A 26,840-nucleotide genomic window follows, 5' to 3' on the forward strand; every position below is an offset into this window, starting at 1 on the left:
TATAGTAAACAAAAATTGTCAGACTTTTTTGAGATAAGCTTAGTCTAAGCTGGCTCAGGCCTGTACCAACTCTTAAGTATGCTGCTATAGGCTCAGACTGCTGGGAGAAACAGACGCACTGAGCCCCACTTTCAATCGCAGTTTGTTAGATAGAGGATAGATATCTCGTTTCTTAGGTTCCTCTGAATTATTGCTGTGGCTTTTAGCAGTATCGTCGTCATCATCACTGCTACAAACTGTACAGCTGAGGTAGATTTCTGTCTAGCATGAGTTTGGTTCTACACAAGGTTTCTGCCTGTCAAAGTAGGGCTGAACCATTTTGGAAAATAATCTAATTGCGATTTTTTTAGACCAATATTATGATTGCGATTTAGCATACAATTTTTTTTTATTTTTTTTTTTGGGGGGGGGCGTTTATCTTCTGCATTGTTCACTTAACACAAGTTTGAAGTCATTTTATAGTATGACTAACCAAAAAAAGATGCTGATAGCATTTAAACAAGTTTTTTTGCATTTCTTAATTGGAAAAAAAAAGTAACACTGTGAAATTTTACTGACCTCCAGTTGTCAGTAAGAGTAACAAACCATACAGAAAAAAGGGATCAAGGGGTATGGCTCTACGATCTACTGGATGGATCTTTGTAGCCCACAGGGGGTGTTTTTTTGCCAGAAAAAACAGCATTTTTGACTTTTGCTGGTTTTAAGGGGGAACAAGTTACTATATTTACTCCAGGTCTGTGTACGTGAAACTTTTTTTTTTCTAATTGCAGCCTTTACGATTTGAAAATTGCATCCTATTACATTGCGATGTCGGTATAAAATCAATTAATTGTTCAGCCCTATGTCAAAGGAAGTTTTTGCTTCCCACTGAAGCTTACAAAGGGCTGTAAAGGTCTCTACTCATTGTGGGTTAAGATGAGATAACGGCATTGTCACACTGGCCATCTGTACCGTGCCCAAGCACACCTCACTGAACAAAAGTCTAGTTCGTTTGGCCAGTGTGACCGCTCCATACGGTACGCTTCAGAGAGGTTTGCTATATCAAGAATAATGACGTGTTTGGTGAGAAAAAATAATCACTGCGACTGCTCCTCTCAACAATTGTTTCAAATAATTGCAAGGGTGTTAGAAAGCTGTATTAGACCAAAACGAAGTAGCCAAAAAGTCACTTAAGTAGGAGCTGTGTACTCTGTGTCCTCAACTGTGCTTACTCTGATGAGACTGCTTGTAGTCAGATGTTTTATGATGACATAGGCGGACCATGTGTGTCCCTTAAGTCTGGTTCATATTTGAGCAGTCTGGAGGCTGTAATGGCCAGAAGGGGAATGGCACTGCTGGGGGCCAATCGCTTAAGTACAGCACACCAGAGATGGCCAGTTTGACCGCGCCTTTTGACACCTTATCCTGTTTCATACAGGTCAACAGTTTCAGAATAATATCCCTCAGTGTTGGATTGATAAGAATTTGGTAATTTCAAGATCTGGACAGATCCCAGTGCAAAAAAGACAAGGTTTTAAACTAGTGTCGGATGGTCATGATCTTCAGATGGTACTGCATTGACATGACTCTGTAGTGGAAGTCACTGCATAGGCTCAATAACCATTGTCTGACAATGTGTGAGTAGTCCCCATGGGTGTGAAACCAACCCGCAACCCCTTTCCCACGTTACCCCCACTCTCACTCTGTTTCCTCTCCCAGCAAAATGCAATAACATCATATTGTAATTGAAGAGAGCAGTCATACTCATATAACATGACTTTATGCCACAGGGAGTGTTCCCTCGCTGTCTCCTTAAATTTGTTTCTGCTCCTCTGATAAACAAAACAGTAGACGTGATGTGACATAAATAAGCTCTGAAGAGGTTTTAAACCATGACTCCAAACAAACATTCAGGTAAAAGATGCTGAAATCCCTGTCTCTGTCTCCCTGAAGCTTTAAAAGAGCACAGACAGCTGAGACACGACCCGCTCTGTCCCTTAATGAAGTGTTTCTCAGACAGTGCTCACAGAGATAAGAAAAGAGGAAACCAGGACACTGTTATTTCCTCTTTATATCATGGCCACAGTGAACGTGTTGCCCTGCAGAGCCCTGACTTACTGACTGATACCGGCTAAAGCTGCTTAACTTTGCACTCCAGCTGCTGACTCTCTGAGCTGGTTTCATATCAGGCTTTGGCTGGAGTACATCAACTTTTCACCTCCCCGTCTCCTTCTGTGTGGCCGCAGTCAGTCTTAACTACTGTTTTCATAAGCTCAATGGTTCAAATCTGAAGGGAAGTCATTTTCTGTAAAATACAGATGTTAACCACTTGACTTTACGAGGCTAGTTTCCGTAGCAACATGGCCAATACAGGCCTCAAGTGATGTAATTTTCCGCTTAACGGCCATTTACGAGATTATTCATTCAATATTTCATTACTCTCCCATAAAAGGATTTATTTTGACGGTGTGTGCCTGTGAAGGATTTGACCTGAATCATCCTGAGCTGTTATCTGTGACTATAAACCAAGCTTTTATCTCCTCTGCTGTCAGCACACTGTGGTCTCCTCTGAATACTTTTACCACCACTCTTTATGACAGCCACAGAGGTGTCTCTACTCTTCAATCACTCCTGGCTTGTCCCTGCAGAGAGCTGCAGCGGTGTCATGGTTTGAACCCTGAGCGCCTGAGGGCAGTGGACTACTTTAACCCCGATGGGTTTAAATGGATTGAACTTGAAGCTGTGTTGACCTGCTGGCCTCAGGGATCATCCTGTGACTAGAGGCCAGAGAGGTTTACCATCCAGGCTGTGGGCTAGAGAGGTGCACTGGCCTCAAAGCATCAACAGCTCACTATTTTCTTCTATCCCCTCCAACTTCATTGATTTAATACAGTTTACTCAGATTTCGTTGACCAATATTTCTCAATTATATTAATGTTGTTTGACTGGATTCTTAGCTAACAGTATAAGGGTGAAACCTTGAGGCAGATGGCAATGTGTATGTAAATGCCTAATCCACTTGGTTAGTTGTCAAACAGCCTGAAGACATCCTCTGTATATGTTGTAAAGTAAATCACTGCAGCTCAAACAGCAAGCGATCAAGTCTTACAGCTGCACGTGAAGTCTGAGCTAAAGACGACAGTAATCTCTTTCTCTCTCTGATCAGATCGGCTATTTCAAAGAACTGTCTTATAAAAATGTTGTCATTTAGAGGTTGTGGTATTTAGCTCATTTCTACACTGTTGTCATTATAGTGCTAGGGTTGCTAAAGCTAATATGAATACTAATGTAACAAATGTTTTTAATTTTTGAAACAGGCTGCTGTAAAGTGGTTCTTAGCTGTAAATCTATGAGTAGATATCTATATTGTGTTGTATTGTTTTCCTTTTAAAGAAGGGGAATTATGCTTTCCTAAATTTAAAACCAGAATATATGGTAATAAAGCTGGATATCCATACTGGATGTACCATTCATACTGATGTCGAAGAAATCTCCGAGTCTATCTGTAAACTGTAGAAAAACAGTCTGAAAGTAGAATGAGATCTCCACAAGATCTTCATGAGACTTGTTTTAATAATGACATCATCACATAAGAAATTCCTAACCTGTTTGTCATATGTTGGTAAGGGGGAACTCAAACACCAAGGTTGGCCCATTGTTCTGCCTCCTTCAGGCCTCCAGAAATCAAGCCAATCAGAGGGAAGAGAGTTTCTGGAGCAGGGAACCCTAAGCCGCGTTTCCACCAAGCAGTCCGGGTCAGTTCAGTACGGTTTGGCTCGGTTTGGTACAGTTAAGCCTGATCCCGTTTGCGTTTCCACAGCAAACTGTGCCCTCTCGTGGTAGGCAGCGTGTAAGCTGGATGCCGCAAGCCCCAGCTGTTAAACAACAGCGTGACGCCGTAGCAGCGCGAAGAAGAAAAACGCAACACAGTAAACAAAGCACATAGATATAAAACATACAGAATTTTGTCCTCTTTGTGATTGGCATGTAGCTCTTTGATACAAAGTGCAATCAAGCTTTTGTTTCAGAGAAGTCTGTGTGCTGCCAAGAGAAATGCAGCCATTGTCGGGGTAAGTGACGATTCCTTTGACCAATCAACGGTCTGCAGTGTGTTGCTCCACCTTCTGAGAGCAGATTGGTTCAGTCTGGCACCCGTACAGAAGGGTCCCAAAAAGTAGGCCGGCTCGTCCCGGTTTTTGGGGATCTGTCCCAGGATAAGTCTGTGGAAACGCCACAAAATGTGCGCCGTACCGAGACGAACCGAACCGGTCTGCTTGGTGAAAACGTGGCTTTAGACCCGTTTCCACCAAGCAGTCCAGTTTAGATCAGTACTGTTTGGTACAGGTTGGCTCGGTTAAGCCTGGTCCTGTTGGCGTTTCCACAGCCAACCATGCCCCCCTCACAGTAGGCGGCGTGTAAACCAGATGCTGATAGCTGCATCAGTGAAATAATAGCATGACGCCATAGCAGTGTGACACAGTGCACCCTGCTAACAAATCCAAGAAAGGAGAAAAACGCGACACAAAAACAACTATTGGAGACATCCAGCTATTCACCTTCTTTGCGATTGCCATGTGGCTCTTTGTTACATAGAAAAATCAAGTGTAGAAGAGACAGCAGCTAAAACTAAGTGTTTCTTGTGTTGAGAAAATTAAAGATTTATTTTTGTTGTGTATCATGTCAACCTTCTACAGGGGTGCCAAAGGAAGCTTTTTAAAAAAAAAAAAAAAAAAAAAAAAGATACAGCACCCTGGACTTTCAGTGCTACAAAGCTCAACTAGACTATCATAGGTAGCTATCAGGATTGTGAAAACAGAGCTTATCAGAAAGAGCAACACAGCTGCACTGAAACTGTACTTTGTTGAATTTGATGAGCCAAATAGAAGTCTTTGTGCAAGAAGACAACTTTTAGACCAACAAAACCACATAGAACTTAGAGTCAAATACAAATTACACCTATGCATTATATTAGTTTGCTGGATTAGCTTCTAACCTTCCAACCAGATTCTGTCGGATTTAAGAACTGTGTTTCTCTGCTAAGAAATTATAGACCAAAACATTTTTCTTACTGCTCCAACAGCTGCTCTCAGGTTGTAAATTATATTTTTTATTAAATAAACTGGCCAAGGTCATAAGCATTATACTTGTAAGAGTCAGTGTGAAGCTGTAAGCAGTGACATAAATATAACAAAGGGAGGGCGCTCACTCACTCAGTGGAATGACTTCGCAGCCCTGTGAACAGTCTGCGGTGGCTGTAACTGACATATGATGCACTTCTGTAATTGAATATAATAATATAGTGCCCGTCATCACAAACCACAGGGGGAAAACTTGTAAATCTGAGGGTGTTTAGGTTGTTTGAAACACTCCAGCCTTTGGCCAACATCCAGTCAGCAGTTCAGCACTGAATCTGCTGCTCCATGTTCACACTCAGAGGCTGCAGGGCCAGCGAGGTGCAACAGAATGATTAGTAAAACATGCCATCTTTAAATATTTCACACACCCCAGACCTCTCTGCTTGTTAAACTGAGCACAAGCTATGTTTTTGCTTAAGATGCTTCAGCCAGAAGTCAGAGTAGTGTTTTTTTTGCTTGGTATCTGATTGAAAAAGATCTGCAAAATAAATCAAAGGAAAAGGGGAAAATCATACAGACGGACAAACACAACTTAATCCTGTTAAAGTGTGTGACGTGTTTTGAGGCACTGTGATACTTTCAGAGGAGGGAAATGCTTTTCAGATGTACTGCATTGACTCTGACCACTTTATAAGGTCGGTTACGGTTTTATTCTCGTTCAAGTCAGCCAGAGAGTCAGTCTGCCATGCACCCAGCTATTAATAACCAGATATAGATACCACAAAGTTTTCAGCATAAGACTGAAGCACAAAAGTGAACTCTGGTTTTCACCCAAAGACAAGGAAAAACTTAAGAAGAGCTCTGAAAAGACACTGTTGACATGAAGCTGTTTAATTTTAAAGACTTGTACTGCCAACAGAGCAAGCTGAGCCAAAGCTACCAGCTGTCCTGCTCTCACAGACTGTATACGACACAAACATAGCTTCGATGACATCACCCGTTGGTTTCAGATGCAGAGTTTTGAAGCCAGTAACAGCTGCTCGCATATTGGAAATGCTGACTCGGCTTGACTTTCACTTGATCTAGCAAAGAGGTGGAGCTTAACTGGGCCTTTAGATTTTTTTTTTTTTTTTTGAGTTATTAACTTAAGAGTTATGCCCATTTTAGGGTATTTGTGATTTGACTGACAAGCAAGCAACATGTAGCTAAATTCCCGCCTTTTCACCTCATGCCTAAGCTAGGTTCAGTTCAATATTTCCACTGTCATTGATGGGCTTCAAAAACAGATAGGTGACATCACAGACATTACATCTATATACTGGGTACTTAATGGTCAAAATCCACTTTTTAGATGGTTAAGTCTTGCTGGCAAAAAAAACAAACAAACAAAAAAATTAGCAGAGCATCTTTGCTAAATGCATCAATAAAACAAATAAAAAAGGAAGTGATGGTTAAAAAAAGTATACAAAGGAGCTATTCAGAACTTAATTTATAGAGTTTTACCTCCGACAAGGAGATTATGTTTTTGGGAGTTTTTCTGTTTGTCTGTGAACAACATAACCTAAAAAGTAACAAACAGATCTTGATGAAATTTTCAAGAAATGTTCAAAATGGGATAAGGAAGAAGTGTTTAAATTTTGGAGGTGATCCAGATCAACGTCTGGATACAGGATTTTTTAAAAAGACTCTTTATCATTGTGAGATAGGGCTGTTTTCACCATATTTGTATAAAACTCCACCTAAAATGGCCAGAATGCTTTGCAAAACAATACAAGACAAGGCCTCCATAATTTCTGACAGATGTAAAAGTACGATCCAGATCCTGGCAATATTCTGGATACTTAGAACACTGGGTCATCATAATTTTTAACACTGTCAGGAAACAAATTATTGTACAAACCTGCAACTAACATCAAATTGTAGCAGACAGTCTGCTGAAAGGGAGTATAACATTAAAATCGGACTAAAGTGTTGGTGACAATCTCAATATGTTTGGCAGAGGTCTGCCCTCTCTGCGTGCTTTTCTAGTTTAATTTGCTGTCACCAAAACAAAACATACCAAAAGTAGTTTTAATCATATTGTGAGATTTTATCTACCTCACTTGATTCGGTTAGTGTTGCCTTAGAGTACCTGCTGTAAAACAGAAAGAAAACACACAGCAGCTCTTTTAACAAGGGTATGTACCAGAAAAACAGCTCTAAAAGGAAACTTAAATACCTTAACACAAAGTCTTTAGTAGACTTTGAAGAAATAACTTGTCTTCCAGGAAACATCACTTATGGCCATTAAGTCATTAATTGTTCCCCCAAGTGATAATTAAGTTTTGAGATTTACTGGAGCACGACTCATAAATCTGAATTTCATGTTACCTGGTAAGAACTGGCGCAGCTTGTTGGAGCACAGCAGACAGAGAACATGTGCTGAATAAGAGTGAAAAGCCTCACGTCGTTCTATTCCTGTCTGTTCACATGCTGTATGCAAAGCGGATGTTCTTTTAATTATCCATGCAGTTGGCATGACTGAACATCGGAAATGCACAGAAGAGACTGTTGGAACGTTTTATTGGAGATGATTTAACAGCTCTTTGCTCCAGTAAGGAAAAACAAGAGGCAAGAAAAGATGTATGGGCTGGTCTTAGTTGCACAAGGAGTCACTTTTATGGCTTAAACTAAAACGTCTGCAGCACGAATCAGTCTGCAAAATGAAGTTTGGGAAGAAAATTGGGATGAAACAAATGAGTGGTAAAATATTCATGGTGCATTTGTGCATATTTCAGCATAAATTCATCTAGAGGTGTAAAATTCAGACAAATTCAAAATGAAAATTGAATTTTGAAATTGAATTTTGGGTTTAGCCCTATCAAAGAAAATGGCTGTGTATTCAGGAATATCCATGGCTGACTGTTGACAAAGTGGCTTGAAGTTAAACTTTTCTGAAGAGCTTTAACTTAGAAAGTTCTTCAATTAAAATGTTTATTAGTCAGAGATGAAAAGTATTAAGAAGGGTTTAAATCCAACAAATTAAAATATATTCGGGAAATGGCATTCTGATAAAACCAACAACAAACAGGAAGTATGAGCCTTTTTGTGACTTGGCAGACCTAAGGAAAACAACCCATCACAGCACGAGCTTTCCACCTGACTGCACAATCCCCCACTTACTCTCTTACTCTCTTCTTCTATCAGGGTTCTCAGCAGAACTTGTTCACGGCCACATGTGCGAAGCCAAAAGTGAAGCACAGGTCACGGCTGATCCTGAGGTGTTAGTGAAAAACACGTTTGATGACTGGTGGCACTGTTGCCTCACAGCTCGAAGGCTCCAGCTCTGAAACCTGAATCAGGCTTTTCCGTGTTGAGTTTGCCTGTTTTCCTGAAGGTAGAATCGTCTTTCTTGATAGAAACATCTTTTTACAGATTCTGGTCTCTTGTTTGATTGACAACCTTTTGAAAGCTGCAATATCTTCTTTTGTTACCACCGTTTTGCTATAGTTAAGAACCAAGAGCAGAGCTTGTATCAAAGTTGCCATAAAAATGTTAATATGGCTAACCTGCTAGCAAAGCTTTCTTTGACATTTGCATCAGATAAAAGCAATGTTAGCATGTTTTTTAGCTTTGTTTTGTGGGCTCAGGAGGCCAGGGAAAGCCTGTTTGTTTCATTTTCAGCAGGTGCCACATTCGTAAGAGTAAGAAACATTCAGTCGTGGAAATTCGCCAAATTTTCTCTGCTAGTGCCAAACAACTTTAAGTGATACTCCGGGATGGAACAAGCTGGGTCCTATCACAAGGTTTAGGGCAGAAATTACCCCTACAGCAGTGTTTTTGTGCAGCAGAAGCCCAGAGCGCTGGCACCAAACACCCCCTCCCTGCTCCTCTGCCGGTTTCCTCTGCACTCAGACGGGGCCATATTTTACTTAACCAAAAACACAAATAAACGGACTCCCACCGAAAAGTCTGATATCGGTCTGCATTCACGCTTTATTTAGAGAATTTTCAACGTGTTACTTTCACACAAAAACACATCTAAATAAGGCTCTAGTTCTCATCGTGTCGTAAAACGGCGCTACCTCCGCTGCAGAGCCACAGCTGGCTACGAGACGCTCACCACTTAGTGTATCAGTCCGCGCGTGGCGTGCCAGATATAAACAAACGCAGGTAGTCTGCCAGGACGAAGAGACAGGATGAGAACTAGAGCCTAATTTAGCTGTGTTTTTGTGTGAAAGTAACGCCCTGAAAATTCTCTGAATAAAGTGTGAATACAGACCGATATCAGACTTTTTTGGTTCCATCCCGGAGTATCACTTTAAGGCTGTGTTATGCTTTCCGTACCAACGTGACACACGGAAATAAGATGCACGGAGTCAGTTAGCACGAAAGAACGTTTGAGGCTTTTCTACTTTTGAACAATGTGCATGGATGAATCATGTAAATGCTGGTATTTTTTGTACTTTAGACACTTTTGGAGGTGTGCGACGCAGAAAAAAATCCCACTTGAAAAGGAACAAGAGAATGGGCGGGGCTGCTAAAATGACACCATTCAGCAAACCACGCAGACCTCACAGACCCGTCAAGCGTACACCAAGCTTTATCCTGATTAATGATTGAAGTCTGAAGAAACTGTAAAAGAGTCTGTATTGCATTATTCAAAAGGAAATATAAAGGCTTTCCAACGATAAATGAAAATTTACCATCAACAAGCATTGTTGACTAAGAAATAATCCACCAAACACAAACTGCCTTGCTTTTTGTGTTATGTTTAGATATAATTGCAGCCCTTATGATGCGTGACAAGTTTTTCCTTACTCCTGATTTGTTCTACAAAGCACTAAAGTGCAAACTCTTAGTAAAAAACGCAGCTGTTAAACTCTGAATTACTATAAAGAAAGTAAAAAGAACCAGCAGGCTCTTAGGCCTTTATAAAGCTCTCCACATAAAGGCCAACCAGAGGCTGACTTCTGAGCCTGAACCACAATCCGTCTCTCTGGGCCAAAGCTACGAATTGACCCACCAGAGACAATAATTGTACTCCTTCACGCTGCCAGCCTCTGTACACGCTGAGACCAAAGAGCCTCGGCCTCGCAATGTGGGCCAGCCTTGAGGCCGATTGAAGCCGTCTGGTTTAACCAGATTATGATTATGTCACACGGGAGATTACCCATCCGACACAGAGTCAAAGAGTCACAGAGTCAGGCACATAGTGGTGTTACGAGATCGCACACACACACGCACAGCCATCTGTTATTCCCACAAACTACTGTACGCTCGCTGTGTGCAGCACACAAAGCCTGATCTTAGAAAAAGCAGAGGGGAGGGGAAGGATGCTGTGTGAACTGCACAAACTGATAAGATCTCTGCTGAAAAATAGATTTTTTTCCCCAATCTCTAGAGAAATACCTCCGTGAATAAAGGATAAATGGATCATAGGAAAAAGGGCAAAGCTATGGAACGGCTTATAAGAGGTAGATAAAGAGGCAACTGATTCCTCTTCCCCTCTTGGTGCAATGGCTGCCTGCTCTGTGACGCAAAATGGAGCCGCAAGAGCGAGAGGAGAGAAGGGGTGAGAGCAAAGGGGCAAATAGGGAGGAGGGGTGAGGTGGGGGAAAGAGAAGGAGAAAGTGTGACAGCAGCAGGGAGGGGGGTGAGAGCAGCAGGAGGAGAAAAAGAAACACTAATTTGTTCTTCTCTTGTCTGTGTAGGCTCTCTCCCTCCGTCTCACCTTGGCCCTGCCGAATATTCACTTCTAATCGGGGGGGAAGGACGAGCACACACATCCCTCCCAGATGCCATTACTCTTCACAGCCATCATTATTACTCGCTAATGATCCAGGGGCACGTTGAAGACTTCACAGCAGCAAGAAAAGCCTGCTAATCTGAGCCGGCGGACGTCAAAGCAGAGAAAGAGACAGAAACGCTGCCATGAAGCGATGATGTTCAGACAGCTGAATAATGACGGCGTACACAGGCCGAGGGTTAAATCAGAGGGGGAGGATGGAGCTTTGACAGAAGCTAATGGCTGATTCAAGGCTTCGTGGTGTATGTACATCCCAGCCAGGTGTGAAATCAGAGGCAAAGAAGAGGAGGAGGAGGTTGTGTAAAGCAGGAGTGACATGTTGAAATCACAGTCAGTAATGTTTGATGAACCTCGACTGCTGAGGTACATGCAGCGACTTAGTCTGCTGGAGGTTGTTTAAATTTTCTTATACAGCACAGGAGATCAAGTTTCTGAGGAAGTGTAGCTTTGACATTTAATCCAACTTATTCAAGTTTTTTGACACTAAATAATGGTGTATACATTTGTGTACATTAAAGCGATACAAAATGGGCTCAAAGTTGACCTGGCGGTTAAAGCATGCACCCAATGTACAGAGGCTTTATCCACACATCATAGTGCCCCCTGGTTTGATTCATGGCCACAGCCTTTTAAGGGGGTATCTGCCCTTACTCTTACTCTCCATGATCCATGATTTTTTCAATTAGTCGATTAATCACTATTATTTCGTGTTTCAACCTAAATCTGCCTTCAAAATGTGCAGACGATTAAAATTCAACTTGTGATGTTGCATTTTCACAGAGTTAGGTTCTCACCTTTGATTGGTCAGCCCTGTGTCATGAAAGCAGGTAACAGGGAAGTAAAGTTGTTTTTCGTAGTATTGATTGGCAAGACCTCTTACCAGTGACTTTGTTCTTGTTTTCTAATGTTTAGCTGCTTACTGTGGCTTGCTTTGCTCTATGTATGATCCCACCTAACCTAGGGATGCACGAAATTGGATTTTCATAAGTTTGTTTGTTTTTTTCACTGTAAAGAAAGCTAAGTCTATCCTGTACTGGCATTTATATGTCACTCTTATTGTGACGGTCTTATTTGTTTAAAAAACACACATAAAACAAGACAAAAAACATTTGATTTTACCATAAATAAGAAATGTATTATTTTTTCAAACTCAAGACATTCAGTATTGAAATACAGAAAAATAATTTCTTTAGATCACACGAACTCTAAATGTACAATGCATTTTTAAACATAACCATAATATCGTGCATCCTTCACCTAACCCTCTCCCAGCTCTCCAGGAAACCCTGTTTAGTGTAAGGCTTAGTGATTTTATCCCATAAAAGTATAGCAATAACATGGTGCCTCATTGAGTGAACTGAAGTAAGAAAAGAGCATTTACCACCTGGTATGTCATTTCACAGTATGACAATATCAATATAAACAATAATACGGCACGTCGACTGCTGAAATTTGCACGGATGAATTTTTGCTGTCAACATAGTCCATACTATCGACTATATTTGCAGCCCTTGTGCTGATTAGCTTTTTTTTGTTTGCTATGCTGATTATTACATTTGATTCGTGGAATGGATGAGCCAAGTTAATGCCCTAAAAGAGCATTAAATGCAACCTTTTATGCAGAGTACGCAAGCACAAGTTGACTTTTTTGCCGGTTTCCCAAGAAGTTCCCTGGACATGACATTCTGCCCCTGCCTCGCTTTCAAGGTGCAGGATGACCATGGCTAATTTTTGGCAATCATACATGTGGTTAACACTAGAGCCAATTGGGCTCTGCAGGCATCTTGTGCCCGGTAACTCGCTGCTTCAGGTAGATAAGTCTTGAATTCTGAATGAATCAACAAGAATCATATCCCTATCTAAGGTAAATAACAATTATCTGCAACACTAAAATAAATTTGTCGTATGAGGAATATACAACGTTCTTTTCCTATTTCATTTACTGAGTCTCAATTATTTGCAATGATTTGAGAAAACCGAAACAAATGAGTGAAATCAATTAAACCACAGCAGCAGACCAGCCTTTGCTGTACATGTAAACACTCTAAGGTATCTAACGGTGGTGGGTCTGCAGCACTGTTTGGTTTACAGGTGGATAATACTGGCAGGATAACACAGAGCCAGTGGGGAATAAGAAAGAAGGTTTATGGGTAAATAATCTGCTGGAGTCAGCCAGTGAGGGAAGCCCCTAAATCCCTTGCTGTACACAGGCTGGAAGAGCAGATGGGGTCTGAGCGATACAAACTAATGATGTCTGAGGGAATGGTGGTGAACAGATACAGCCCACTGAATCTCTACCTACAAGAGATCTCTGAGGGATTCATCTGAAATCCATGAAAACATGGAAAACTACATGGGTTATCTGCCGGTGAGCACCAGCTGGATTTTTCAGGGCAGCTGTGGCTCAGGCTGAGTCTCTGAGTCTCTCAAACAGAGCTCCAGCAGTCACATGCCGAAGTGTCCTTGGGCAAAACACTGATGGGGGGTTGGGGGTGAACTTTTTATTGTAGAGATTTTCTTTGTTTGAATTTGCCTTCCAATTGATTCTTGCAAGAGCTAGACATATTTTTGCTAATGTGCATCTTGATCCTTCAATAGGAAGATCTTGAATTTTTATCCAATCAGTGTAACTTTTACACAAATTTCAGAAATCCCAGTAATCCCTTTGAGATTGGAAAACAGTAGGATCTCAGTGTACCTCTGCTACCACAACACCTTTGTTATTATACACAGAACTAAATAATGTTTTAAAATGGTGTCCAAGAATATAATTTTGTTTTGTTCGTTGATGTGTCGATCTAATCCCGGTGTTAGGTATTGTCAGATACAGACTTGAAAAGATAGATCAGACATCAGAGGCCGAAGGACCTAGATCCAAAAGGCTCCTCTTTTCAACTCAAGTTAGAAAATCCTAAACTTACTAAAGGTAATTTCCCATGTCCCCCTTAACATGAAAGTTGGATAGGCAATGCAATTTTTAGCTTTGTAATTATGTGTTCATGCCAAACTGGACTAAAATATCTGAGAATCTGAATCACATGTTAAATCTATGAAAAAAATACTAGTTCCTGTTGGGCAACACAAATGACACAATTTGAGGGGAAGCTAGTTGTGCAAATGTAGCAATTTTTTTGCACATACTTGCGGCATGAAACACTTGACTTGCTTCATTTGCTCAGTTGCTCAGTTGAAGCTATACTCAATGGCAAATCACTAGCATCACAATGGCCAATCAGCAAGAAGATGATCCAATGCAATGTAAACTAGTGGCGAGCCAGCAGAGTTTCAGTGGCGTCACCTTGCAATATGGTAAAGCTCTATGGTCTTTTGTTCTGAACAGGCTGGAGCAACACTTCCCCTCTCACAAGTTTTGCATCTGAAGTAGTTGTGAATATAGCGAGTTAGCACAAAAACATTCTGGTGTTAAACTACGTGTAGTTTATGCAGACAAATGTTTTTCTTCTCATGTAGACAAACCACAACAATACTTAATGGTAATTCAGTGGTCAAATGACTTTGCATTTTCAACTTTAAACAACATGTAGCAGAGGCGTGATAGTCCTGATCTGAAAATGCAATGTTAACAAGACATCTCAGATCAAATAAATTTTGTTTCCACAATTTTAGCCCATATAAGTGTTTTGTGGAGTTATGCTGGTGCTTCCAAAGAGTGATCTAAGTTTGTTCTGAGCACTAAAATGAATTCTTTAAAGTAGTGTCTGTTTCCTTTTCAAGAATTCGTGCTCCACATTACTTTTCCAGGCTGTTTTTTATCTCTTAGTGTGTGCAATCCCTTTTTTTGCATATGGTAAAGTTTAACATTGAGATCATAAACCCTGTGTCAAAGCACAATTTCCTCCCTTCTTGTAACCACTTCATTTCCACTTGTGCAGCCAAAGGACTGACTGAGCACAGACCGGTGAATCAATATTAAGTAAAAGGGTATACAAATAACCCTGACCACTGACACACACACACAACACACAGACACACACACAGCTGATGCTAAGGAGCTGGTATTTGGTGGTGCTGGAATCTGGATGGAAACCTCGCCTGTTCAAATGACACCTGGAGGATTTGAGGGTCTGGTGCTGTGCCAAGTTTAGATCTGGTTGGCGTGAGAAATGTAAATCCAGCGAGAGTAGGAACTAACCTAACCACATTTGTATACAGCAGCCCTTTGAGACTCTGTGAGCCAGATACCAGTCTCTGCCTTTGAAACTAGAGGTGCTCTTCTTTGCCCCATAAGGAGATCAATAGTAAATCCCTGCTTGTTCCTCGTCTCCTAAAAAATCTTGAGTTTTTCATGATGTCTTTTTCAGGAAGGGCTGGGGTTAGGGTTATAAATATTTCTAAAGTTTCAGATTTTCACAGCTGTGTATGCAGCTTATGTTACAGAAATGTCTCACTCTTTTGGAGACCAGTCATTTCCACTCTGCAACTACTTCTACAGAATCAACAGGGCAGACATTGGCTTTTATCAAAAGCTATTACAAGTTAGTTGTTCATCTGCTAAGCACTTTTAAAAACTTTAATCTGTTTAAAATGAACTAAAAAACACATTTTTACTGATTAAAAATGAAACAGTACCACCAAATTTAATACAATTATTCTGTGTAACAATACAAACATTTAAGACGACTTTTATAAAGTTCTAAATTAGGATGTAAAAAGATGAACTTATGATGTGTTTATACCAAACTTGAATGAAATCATTGGTGCAGGTTTATTACATGTAAAGTTAATGCAAAGATGCCAGTTAATACCACTTCTTGGCGGCATGAGTGGCGCAGAAGAAGAATAAATTTCTGCTAATTCCCGACGTATTCAATAATACTTTTCCATAAACTTATTTTGGAGAGTTGAAAAATATATACTTAAGGGAACTATTATTTCCGGGTGAACTGATATTAATTTTTTGGGGACTGACAAATACCAGTAGTCCATAGTTCATAAGTTTGATAACTTATACTGGGAACTGTAAACAGTCCAACCTAAATTTTTAATCTTTTATTCAAATAAATAATTTAAACCATTACAAACACCAACAAAAAAATTGAAATGTCTAATCCTAACTGAAACTTTAAATCTCACGTACAGGTATTACATTTGAGTGCAGTTACGTTACACAGTCTTGGGATGATTAGCCAATCGGAAACTAGCCTAGGGCCAAAGTTGTGCACTTAAATAAACTGAATCTGTAATGTTTCAAAACAAAACACCAATTCAGACACCCTGATAACTGGTGAGGGCCGTTAATCAGTCAAGCTCTAATGGTTAAAGATTCAGTGAACATTTTTCATCAGTCATAGCTCATCTCTATTTTCATTAATTATTCACCTGAACACCAAGATCTACTCATAGAGGCTTTAAAGGATGTAAAAAACTAAGCAAAGGCATCCCAAAATTCTTTAAAAGTCACAATATCTGGAGCCTAATGCACTGTTTTAATCAACATCATGTTCCTATGCAAAGGCGTTAAGCATTTTAAGGCAAAATGTGTTGTCCTTATGAATGTATTTCTTAAATTTGTTGGTGAAGAGTCTTGAAACCCAAAGTGCACAGACTTAACACAAAGGCTAACTGTCCCTTCCACCTTAAACTCCCCACATCTCTCAATGACAGTGAAGCAGAGCTGTGGCACTCTCAGTCTGTTTTAATAAGTTGTTTCAGTCGACAAAGCTCCACTTCACAGCTTCAATGTAAAAGTGAACTGCTGTCAGTATCAGCGCAGCAGGCAATCCAAACACAAGCGAGAGCAACACCTCCTCACTGTCCTAACAGCAAACAGCAGATGTGACAGAACAAAACATCCCGTAATAGTGCTGGGAACGCCACGTTTGAGAATAACAATCAAACTACAGCATACTCAATCACTCCCTATCAAATAAAAAAACACTCTCATCCAAAAATTAGCATCAGGTTGAGAGAATCTCACAGATAAAGCACATTTCCAAAGCAGTCTGGCACATCATGGCAGTAATTTGCTTTTATCTGAACTGTAAAGTGAGGAAAACCTCTGCCTTAGCATTTAAATTGGATGTTTTTCAGGTAATGGCAACAACACAGCCGCTTCTAATCCATCATGCTGCCAGCCAGAGGATAGACTGTGGGTACAGTCAGCTTAAAGGAGATAAACTGAAACCATCCACATATTGTTTTTTCTTTTTGTGTTGTGTTTCAATTGATTTACATTTCACTGAGCTGCTCTGAGGCTGAGGTTAAGATTTCATGAGCGTCCTAGTTCAGGGGCTGCATCCTCCGAAAGATGTATTTTAACACTGGATCTCAAAACTTACTCGCTTAGATAAACATAACTGAGTGTTGTGTCCTTCAATTCTGACAAACTTTGTAGCCAAACCTATCCTAAAACTGCAGAACACACTACTCCAATATGAACCAGCCTCTTGGCCCATGCATGGCACGCCTACGTCATGTTGTTTACATGAAGCACAATCTCGTCAGGCCCTGTTTACACGACAACGTTTCATCTGAAAACGCTAAAACACAGTAAAAAAAAAACCTCTGTTTACACGGAAACGCTGACAGACTTAAAACGCTGTAGTAAGCATGCCAGGCCTGTAGGTGGTGCTATAACTGTCTTGTCCAGAAGCCGCTTTTGGGAGATCTCCATAGAAGTAGAGTTGAGCCGGTCATGTGGTGTATTGGGGAATACTAGCAAGACAAGCATAACACGAGCGAGGCGGAGTGGGACGTCAGCGTTTCCACTGAAAACGCCAGCTTACTGTTTACAACGGTGTCGGGAGCGTTTAAAAAAAATCCCACTCTGGAGGCCGTTTTTAAAAGTTTGCGTTTTAGGTCGGCTGAAACACCGTTTCTGTGTAAACGCGAGGCTGAAACACAACAAAACTTTTGTGTTTCACCCTAAAACCGTTATCGTGTAAACGGCCCCTCTGAGTTGGCACAATGAGACCCAGAGAGCTCTGCTACAACTTTTGGCTTATGTTAAGTTGTTTTGGTCTGACACAGCCCTCTAACATCCTACCATTGCTTAAAATAACTGTCCAGAGGCGCGGTTGCAGCTATCATTCGTCATGGATCATACCTCATCTGTCAAGCAAAAAAGGAATACATTTTAACTGGTACAACTAGCTTCACTGCATTTTTCCTAATGATTTCCATCCATTTTCCTCATGATGGTATTGTTTTTCTCAATGCTAGTGAGTGGTAGCAACAGGCTACTGGCTAGCTGTGCTCTTTAGCTAAAAGTAGCTATAGTTTCCAAGTTACGCACATTGCAAGCTTTCTGCCCTCTTCTATCAATGGGATAAACTCGTATGCTGATGACATGCTGCTGTGTTGAATGTCGGTCATTGTAACACCTGATGTGTCACGACGAGACCTTAGTGTTTGAGGCCCACAAAACATAGTGGTCAATATTCCACCAGAAAATGCCAAACTACAAGAGCCCATCATGAAACCAAAGAATGGGCTGAAAAAAAGCTATAACCATGTTGGATAGAATGATACCTTCATCTAAATAAAACAAAAAAAGAAAACTCAAAGGATGACTTGTAGGAGTTTTTTTCTTTTCTTTTTTCTTAATGCATTGCTGTAAGATCAGATTGGGAAATATCTGGATCGGCAGATACTCAAAATAGAAAAATCGGATCGGGAGCAAAAAAACATGATCGGGACATCCCTGCTTTCAAAAGAACATCAATTTTTTAACCGTGAGAGTAATGGATGAGGAGATAGCTATGGCAGACAGATGGGTTTGTTTCCAGTCGGATGAAGTGTTACTTTGATAAGCTTAAAGGATCAGTGTACAAGGAGCTAATCTCAAGCTTTCAACGGGTCAAAGAGTTTAGATTAGACTCTTAGAAGCACTGAAAAACAACCCTCCAGATAGATTTTGAAGGTAGTTTGGTTGTATAATCCCCCATTATTAAATACCAAGTGCACCTAATTACCTAAACAACTTGAAATAAAAAGAAAGAAAGAAATAGAATAATAAAAAAGAAGTGTTTTTGTGTTTGAGATTCCAGCCTTGGTTTTCCTTCTTTGACTTTTTATTTAAGTACTAATAGCGGCAGCTTGCTGGTATCTTGGCTGCAGCTGTAAACACACTTGAGTGCCAGCTGCAGGTAGAATCAGCTGAGCCTAGCAACCACTGAGCCGTGTGAGAACACCACAGAGGGATCACAAACCTCAAACACACCTAAGCACACACGTGAGCCACACAAGGCACCTTGTCTCATTACTACTTTACCTGATGGCTGAACGGCAGAGCCTCCACACAGCTTCTCAACTGATTTACCTCAGGACGGTTTAAAGCATAAAGCTTGTCAGTCCAGTCTGACCTGTTATTGGGTTTTCAATGTATATGGGGTATTAAATATTTATGTTCAAGGTTAAGAAAAAAACTTAATCTGTGAGGCAAAGAGCCTTTGAAAACAAGCACTTGTCTTAATGTAAAAAACGTGAGTATGTTGTTTCAACAGCAGTTAAAACATTTATTCAAAAAAGATTGCAAGCTACAGTTTATTTTGTTGTTTCTGATTGAGAGAGGCTGAATTCTTAACTTGAATTTGTCTATATTTCCAAGTTTTCAGACCCCTGTCACAACTCTTTTTCAAAAAAGTGACTAGCAACAAATCTAGCAACTTCTTCCTGGAGTTTGGAGACTCTGACATGAAAGCCAACTTGCGAGCACATCTTAAAGCTCAGATTCTGTGCAACAATAGTGCATAGATTCTCTGGCTTCCTTCGACAAATCGGGGAGAAAAACTGTTAACAAAACTGCTGCCAGACCTCTTTTCAGCAGCGTACAATTAAGTAAACAAATTCAGCTTGGCTGTACTGTACAGAAGTCTTGTTTTTTAGCTTGACCCGAGTTAACCTGCGCCAAATATGTGACAGTTAGACAACAGGTTCGAGAACAAAAGCGTTGCTAAATACACAACAGGAAACCACATCACAGGAGAGTTTTGAAGCAGCTGCTGGGAGTGACGATGGTTTTTAGAAAGTGAGAGCAGAGGACTGTGGTCCCAGGTAAAACTTAATCACGTTGGGTTATTTCTACGAGAAACTTTCGGGATCAAGAGCAATCATGCTAACCAACCTATCTTGCTTCAATAGGTGATAAAATGATCTCATTTAAATCCTATTTTGGTTGCAATTACACCTAAGATTCAAGCCTGAAGTGTAGGGCTTTGCAACTAAAAGACCTCTGAGCAGAAATAAGCATCAGTATTTGGGTTTCCTTTGACTTTCCTCTGAATGAACCACAGGCTGAACAATATGAACAGGAAATATTGTTCTTTCTCCAGCCCCCCTCTTGAAGCAAGGTCACTGTGTAATAGGCTGTGACAAATGTCAAACACATTACATAATCTCCCAGGCTGTGCCATTATAGTCATATAGCTCTACCATCAACGCCTCTGGGACTATTGTGTGGCTCTGTCTATAATAAAGAGCCCTGGCTCACTCTGCACAATTTGATTTATCATCTCAACAGCATAATTTAGTAGCTTTATGATTATATTAATAGAGACACTCAGTACCCTGCGTACACTGCCACGAAGCACATTTTCTCTGAGCCATATGGAAAAGCCATTTGCTTCTCAAAACAAAAGCCGCCTGAACCCGATTCTCCTCATAACAAACACCCATTATTTATTCCCCAGCACCTATTATCACCTTTAAAAACAGCCTGTGTGTACGCTCGCATAAAACAGCTTTAAAAGGCTTCACAGTCTTTGTGCTTATGAGAAGAGACAGAGCAGAGAGCAGAGCAATTTAAATGACAGAGAAGGAGGGAGACATTCATCATCTCTGCCGACCCTCAGTGTCATCTGAAAGGTTTCCAACAATGACATGTTCTTCCCATCAGCCACCTTTACACAGTTATGCAAGAAACGCTGCTGAATGTCAGCTTCAAATTGTTCCAGAGCCCGAGGCAAAGACAGGCTGAAGTATAAATGAATATTTATTACCTCGCTGCACAAACAGAAATAAAAACTGTGAAGACATTTAAGAACTCCGGGATATCTTGTCTTTGGCATAAGACCAGATTGAAACAACATTCCAGTTAAGATAGATATCCCACTGAGAAATCTGATGTCAGCTCCTAACAATGGATCCTCCAACAATTTCCTGTTTCTACTAAGAAGAAACTACTAAGAAGACATCTACTTTGTCTTTGACTTGACTTCCAAAGAGGTAGAAGAGTCAGTGTGTATGTCCATATGTGATGTTAGCATAGCGAGAACTAGATCTCAAATGGTCTTTAGATGCCAAACCAAAGGAAACTAATAATGAGACGACCAAAGGAATGTTGAGCTAACCTTGGTTGTCAAGTGTTGGCCTTACCACAGTCGAATCTACTGAAAAAAAGAAGGTAGAAAACTCACTCAGGTGTCACGCATCTTTATTCTCATATTACGAATCCATGCGCAGGGTATGGATGTGTACCTTTCACATCTAAATTGATAAGGTACCAATGTCCCATACCTGGCAAACGGTATTGGTACCAATTTTCGGTACTTTTTAATGCTTATGTGGTAAAATATCAATAATTTTTATAACAAAATATCAAATTTTTATTCTTCAAAATACAACCTTGCAATGCTGTGTTCACAGCCGACATGGTAAATCGAATAATCTTCCAGTCCCTCACAGTCACAAGGATGCATTTAGGTACCTAAACATGGCATTTTCGATTTTACGTAAATCGATACCCGTTACTTTTGACAGAATTCGGTCTGTACCTATAAAAGTACCTAATTTGGTACCCATCCCTAGTGCAGGGTTTATAACCTGTGCCCCGTCTTACAGAAAACAAGTGTGTCTTGATCAAATGGCAACCACCCGGTCATAAGAAATCAAGCTGATGCTAAGGTGTAGTTCCTTGAGTGTCCACTTGAGGCTGGCATCAAAAGTACCACAAACCTTGTACACATCAATTCAAAAGAAAAAAAACCCTACAGCACAAATACAAATGTTTACAGCATGGTTAAAAAAAGGACACAGCTAATTTGACTGATGGATGAGCACCCCAAATCTGTCTGCAAAGAGGCCAAAGACCCATCTCTTTACCTCATCCCAACTCAAACAGAGCTAGGTTGAGTTCAACATTTCCAACACTGCCATTATTGACAACAGGCCCCAAAACTCTGTATCAGAAACAAATTAGTTGTGTCACAGACATTACATCCATATACCATAGTTTATAGATAACACACAAGCACAGTAATTTTCAAGAGTAAATGTAAAACTGACCAACTCATCACAGTTTCCAACAAAATCATCAACCATAATAGTATTCAAGTCCAGAAGCTACCGCTCTTGGCTGGCAGCACTTCTCCAGACCACTGTAACAATTAATGTTGATTAACTACCTCCAACAGAAAATGTCGACACAAAAATGTTTGCAAATCTGTTCCTACAGATGATAAAACTTTAACCCCAGATTGCATATCATTCGGCCCCCATTTCAATAGATTCATAAACTGAGATCAATAGCCTTCTTGTCATTACCAATCTTTCATGGCTTTCTGTTTCCAGTTGTCACTTATGGATCCTGAAACGTGCATTATGGAAACTCTGCATGAGGCTAGGTAGGGGGACCTAAATCCTCCCTAAACATTTCAAGCATGGCCTGATCAACATCTTAGTCACCCACGTCTTCCTAAGAGTACTGTGCCCCTCTTAATTTCCTCCCAGGTTGGACGGTCGGACAAGGGCTGAAATCACATTTTAGAAGCCTTACCCCCTCATGCAGTCATTTTCACATGGAAAATTTCTGCCCCTATGAAAAATTACTTACTTATGGGCAAAGGAAAAAAAATTCCCGGCATTTAAACGGTTCAAAACACAGAGATCGCCATGATAATTGCATGGTGAACAATACTGGCGTAAAATTGCAGCCACACTCAGTAGGGAACAAGGAAAAAATGTTAACGGCGCCAAGTTCTACCCTAATTTAATACTGTGGTAGATGTGCGTTTCAGATACACCGTCCCCTGTAGTTTGGGAACAGATGCCACGCAGAATGTTTCAAAGTATAAATGCGAAACCCGTTCTCTCGCTGATTCCGCGCATTTCATTTCCGTGCCCCAAGTCCGTGGGGAAAGAGTAACACAACCTAAAGTTTCTGAGAAGGTCAATCTTTGCTGAACTGGATCGACTAATTCGTCTCTCTGCCATGGACTTTACATTTGACGGATGTCTGTTTGGCATCCTTGAGGTCATCCAGGGTGACACAGTTGATCCATTGGATGGATCCGTACTCAAGTGGTATCACAGGATTCTACATTTTTCCTGTACAGGAGGATTGTTTGGAGTCTCTTGAGTCTGAGGGATTACCTGACAGCTGGTTTTTCACAGAAGACATTCACTTCAGAATTGCTAGAAATCTTTTTCTCTAGTCTGCTCAAGAAAGAAGACAGTGAGCCGTCCTTGGTATTTCCACCCAAGATGAAAATCTGTGGATTTGTACACCTATGTTGAGGTTCATGCTCTGGTATATACAAAAATTGTGGCACTGACACAATCAAACTTTTTTTGTATAAAGGCTGAAGATAGTGACGACGGTTACAATATTCTTGTTTCAAGCAAAACTATCGTCATTACGCGGAATATATGAAGCTGTGGTAGCTTTCATTTAAGTTTGATTGCTACGTTTGGCTAATGAAGTCAGTTATTGTTATATGAAGTTATTATTGCAATATTTCAAGGGACATTTTTTGTATATTAATGCAAAAATGAACAAACTTTTTCATATCACAAACACATGGTTAAAGATATTTAAGAATAAAATATATATTTTTATTTTAATTCATTTAGACCAGTTGCAACATTAACATGTATACACCTTCAAGGCCAAATGCCACATATGTGTGTTTATCCTTTTTCAGACCCGCTGTTATGTGAAGGTCATTTTAGATAGAGCCATCCATACGAAACTAAGAATAAAAAACAAACTTTCCACTCCTTTCATGTAAATTGTAAAATCCCAAAACATACCCATTATTCCCTCCATGCGTATTTCAGCGAATCACAGTGTGTTTGATTAGTCATGTGGTTTGAAAACGACACCATCTGAAATGCCTGACACATCACAACTGGCCTTAAAAATAAAAATGCGTAAATGTTGCATCCTGTCTAAATGGGTAAAATATATTATTCATTCATTTATCTATTTATTTTTGTTTTGTCCTTAAAATGTATCTATAGATTTCCATGACTAGCGGAAAAGAAAGGGTGGCTTGACCTAATTAGTTGTTATATGATATTGTGTTGTAAATAATACAATTTTTTTAAAAACTGAGCTCTGAAAATTCGTTAAGTGCCTGATGCTATGATACACTACAAACTGCACCAATTTCAAGCAGTTCCCCAGTGTAAACTTATTATGTAGTGTGCTGTATTTAGATGGTTATGGAAATATTTGCTCCTCTGGCCCATCAGGATAAATGAAACATTATGTGTGTGGTACAAGATGTAAAAAAATGAGTGATAACAGAAGACAACTTGGCAGAAAAACAGGCCACAGATAGCCTTCCAAGACATCCTGCATGAGAAAAAAATCACATGGCTAACTGTAAACAAAGCAGTTATGCAACAAACTGAGATTGATGCACACAGCCAGGAGGGACTCTGACCTCCCTTCAACCAGCCCTATCTCCAGTGCACAGGGTGAGCTGTGCATGGGTCAGTGTTGGAGGGGAGGGACGACCAGGGCTTGTCCAGACCTGTCGGGATGGCTGTTGGAGCCCATCCCCCTAATGTGACTCATGTTTCCCCGCGCTGTGTTGCCTGTTTCCCGCACAGAAGGGGGCGGGAAGGGGAAGAGAAAGCGCCATAATAATGTTGTGAAACGTTGCACATTGAGTCCATACTGCAAACTGCTGCTGTATTAACAAGCATGTGTGTGTTGTCATTCATTAGAGAGCAACACGTTTATTATTAGCTGGGTTGAGAAGTCACTACTACTCTGAAAACTTGAAGGCTTAGAAAGAGGTTGTGGTGCTGATGTTGACACAAGGAAAAAGTAGATTACGTTTAAATCTCACATTTTACATCACTGAGTGTGAAAAGGGAGAATCAACAACAGATGAAAAGTCAACAACAATATGGCATCTGCTTAAATGACAAACCAGAGAAAGCAGGAGAGCATACTGTAGCGTGCAATCACAATACGGCTGTGCAAATGAGAGAAGGTGATGCTCTGAATCCTGCCATGCAAACACCAAGAAAACACGTCACACCGCATGGCTCTTTATTTGTTGACAAGCCAAACTCCAGCACCGAGTGGAAATAGGTGTCAAAAACAGGGCAGCGCTGCGGCAACCACTTGCCCCTCCAGCAAGTTGTCTTGCCTAAAATTTGGAGAGCTAGCTCACAAGCTAACGGCTCTGCTAGGCTATAATGTAACTGAGGAAGAGAGAGAAAGCACATTCACCTCCGTTAGCCGCTAACGCCCATCCCCCAACCAACCAGTCTCCCCTGTCTGTGTCCACCATCTTTAATCTGTGCTCCGTCTCCCTTCCCGCCGCACAAAACACGACAAAAACGCCTCACACTCACCTTTAACGACCATCGCCGAATCGATTATCACCTTCCGAAACAATAAATCGATTTTCGTTTTAATATTGTGCGTATTATATTATTGAAAATTGGCCGTGCGAGCGGAACCGCGCCTTGAGAGAAGAGCAGCAATCCTAAACCGCCATCTGGTGGTATTTTCCTCTCTGTGATGCAGCGGGAGCGGCGCAGCCTCAGACCGAGACACAGCTGCCCCCTGGCGGACACACCGGGTCGCGGCGGACACGCGCCTTTGGGGGTATTGAGGAGGGCGAGCACGGGAAGGGAGGAACCGCGAGACCCCGCCAACACAACACTGACGGGCACGAGCACTGAATCAGAGAGACTCCTGCCTCTATCAGCTCAATTATCCTTTTAACGACACATTGTTACAAAAGATACAGCGAAATTCATTACTTTAATGCTGAAAAAAAAAAAAAGATCACCTTTAGACTAATGACATTGGCCCACTGTTTCTTAAGTGCAATGTTAAGCAATACAAGCATGAAAACACTTAATAATGTAAATAATGTCCAGAGCAAAATCAAAGATGCTCCATACAAAAGTTCCCTTCAATTCAAGAGAGTCAATATGAATGAATGAATGAATGAATGAATGAAAGTTTATTTTGAAAATGTAGGAGAAGAATAACGTTATAGACACAGCCAACAAAAGAAAGAAGAAGAATATATATATATATATATATATATATATATATATATATATATATATATATATATATATATATATATATATATATATATATAATATTTTAAATCCCTGATTTACAATCTTTTACAATCTTTTACATTTTCAAAAAGGAGTGGAAAGAAGTTTAACTTATTTTTTCCACCCCCATATGATTAGAGAGGCGTTAGTACATTTACTGTAAAAAGCCCATGAAATAATTTAAAAGGAGATCTGTTGTTGTCATTACACTTGCATCTTGGAAGCACACACTGTTAAAAAAAAAAAAAAAAAAAAAAGCTGTTGTTGGAGATTGAGAATATTAACCGTTGATCTGTTCACATTTTCCCCCTCACTCTTTGGAAGCTAGTAACTTAATTAGCTTATTTTGTTTAAAACAAATCTACTTCTAGTAGTAGTTTCCAGAGAAATTCAATTATAGTTAAAATATCAAGACCAATGTCCTAAATTTGCTACCTAAAATGCAACAGAAAGGACCCTTTTGTTTATAAATTTCCATGTTTATTTCCTTAAATATGTATACATTGAACCCCCCGTTTTCTCTTTTAACTTTGTCATCCATGTATCTCATTTGTCTTGTTAATTTTGTCAAAACACTAATAAATTAGGATCACAGACCAATTTAGGCTGCATGTGAGAATCAAACAAACCTAAAGCGTCCTTAAATATTAAAAACATTTCAAACAAACACTGATATAATGATATGGTCTTTAGGGAAAGGCTGCAACCTTTTACCTATT

General features: G+C 40.3%; 1 protein-coding gene across 1 annotated transcript in view; it reads right to left on the reverse strand.

Moving 5' to 3' along the window:
- The window catches only part of stag1a (STAG1 cohesin complex component a), a 55,443-nt gene extending 29,865 nt beyond the window's left edge, over nucleotides 1-25,578 (reverse strand). The window contains exon 1 of the mRNA XM_074691887.1: nucleotides 25,396-25,578. The gene's annotated coding sequence lies outside the window, so the exon portion shown is untranslated. The remainder of the gene's footprint in view (nucleotides 1-25,395) is intronic.
- Nucleotides 25,579-26,840: the final 1,262 nt, after the last annotated feature.

The sequence above is a fragment of the Halichoeres trimaculatus genome, unplaced genomic scaffold, assembly GCF_033239565.1.
Source record: "Halichoeres trimaculatus isolate MK-OKI-2021-1 unplaced genomic scaffold, fHalTri1.1 fHalTri1_scaffold_17, whole genome shotgun sequence".
NCBI lineage: Eukaryota > Metazoa > Chordata > Actinopteri > Labriformes > Labridae > Halichoeres > Halichoeres trimaculatus.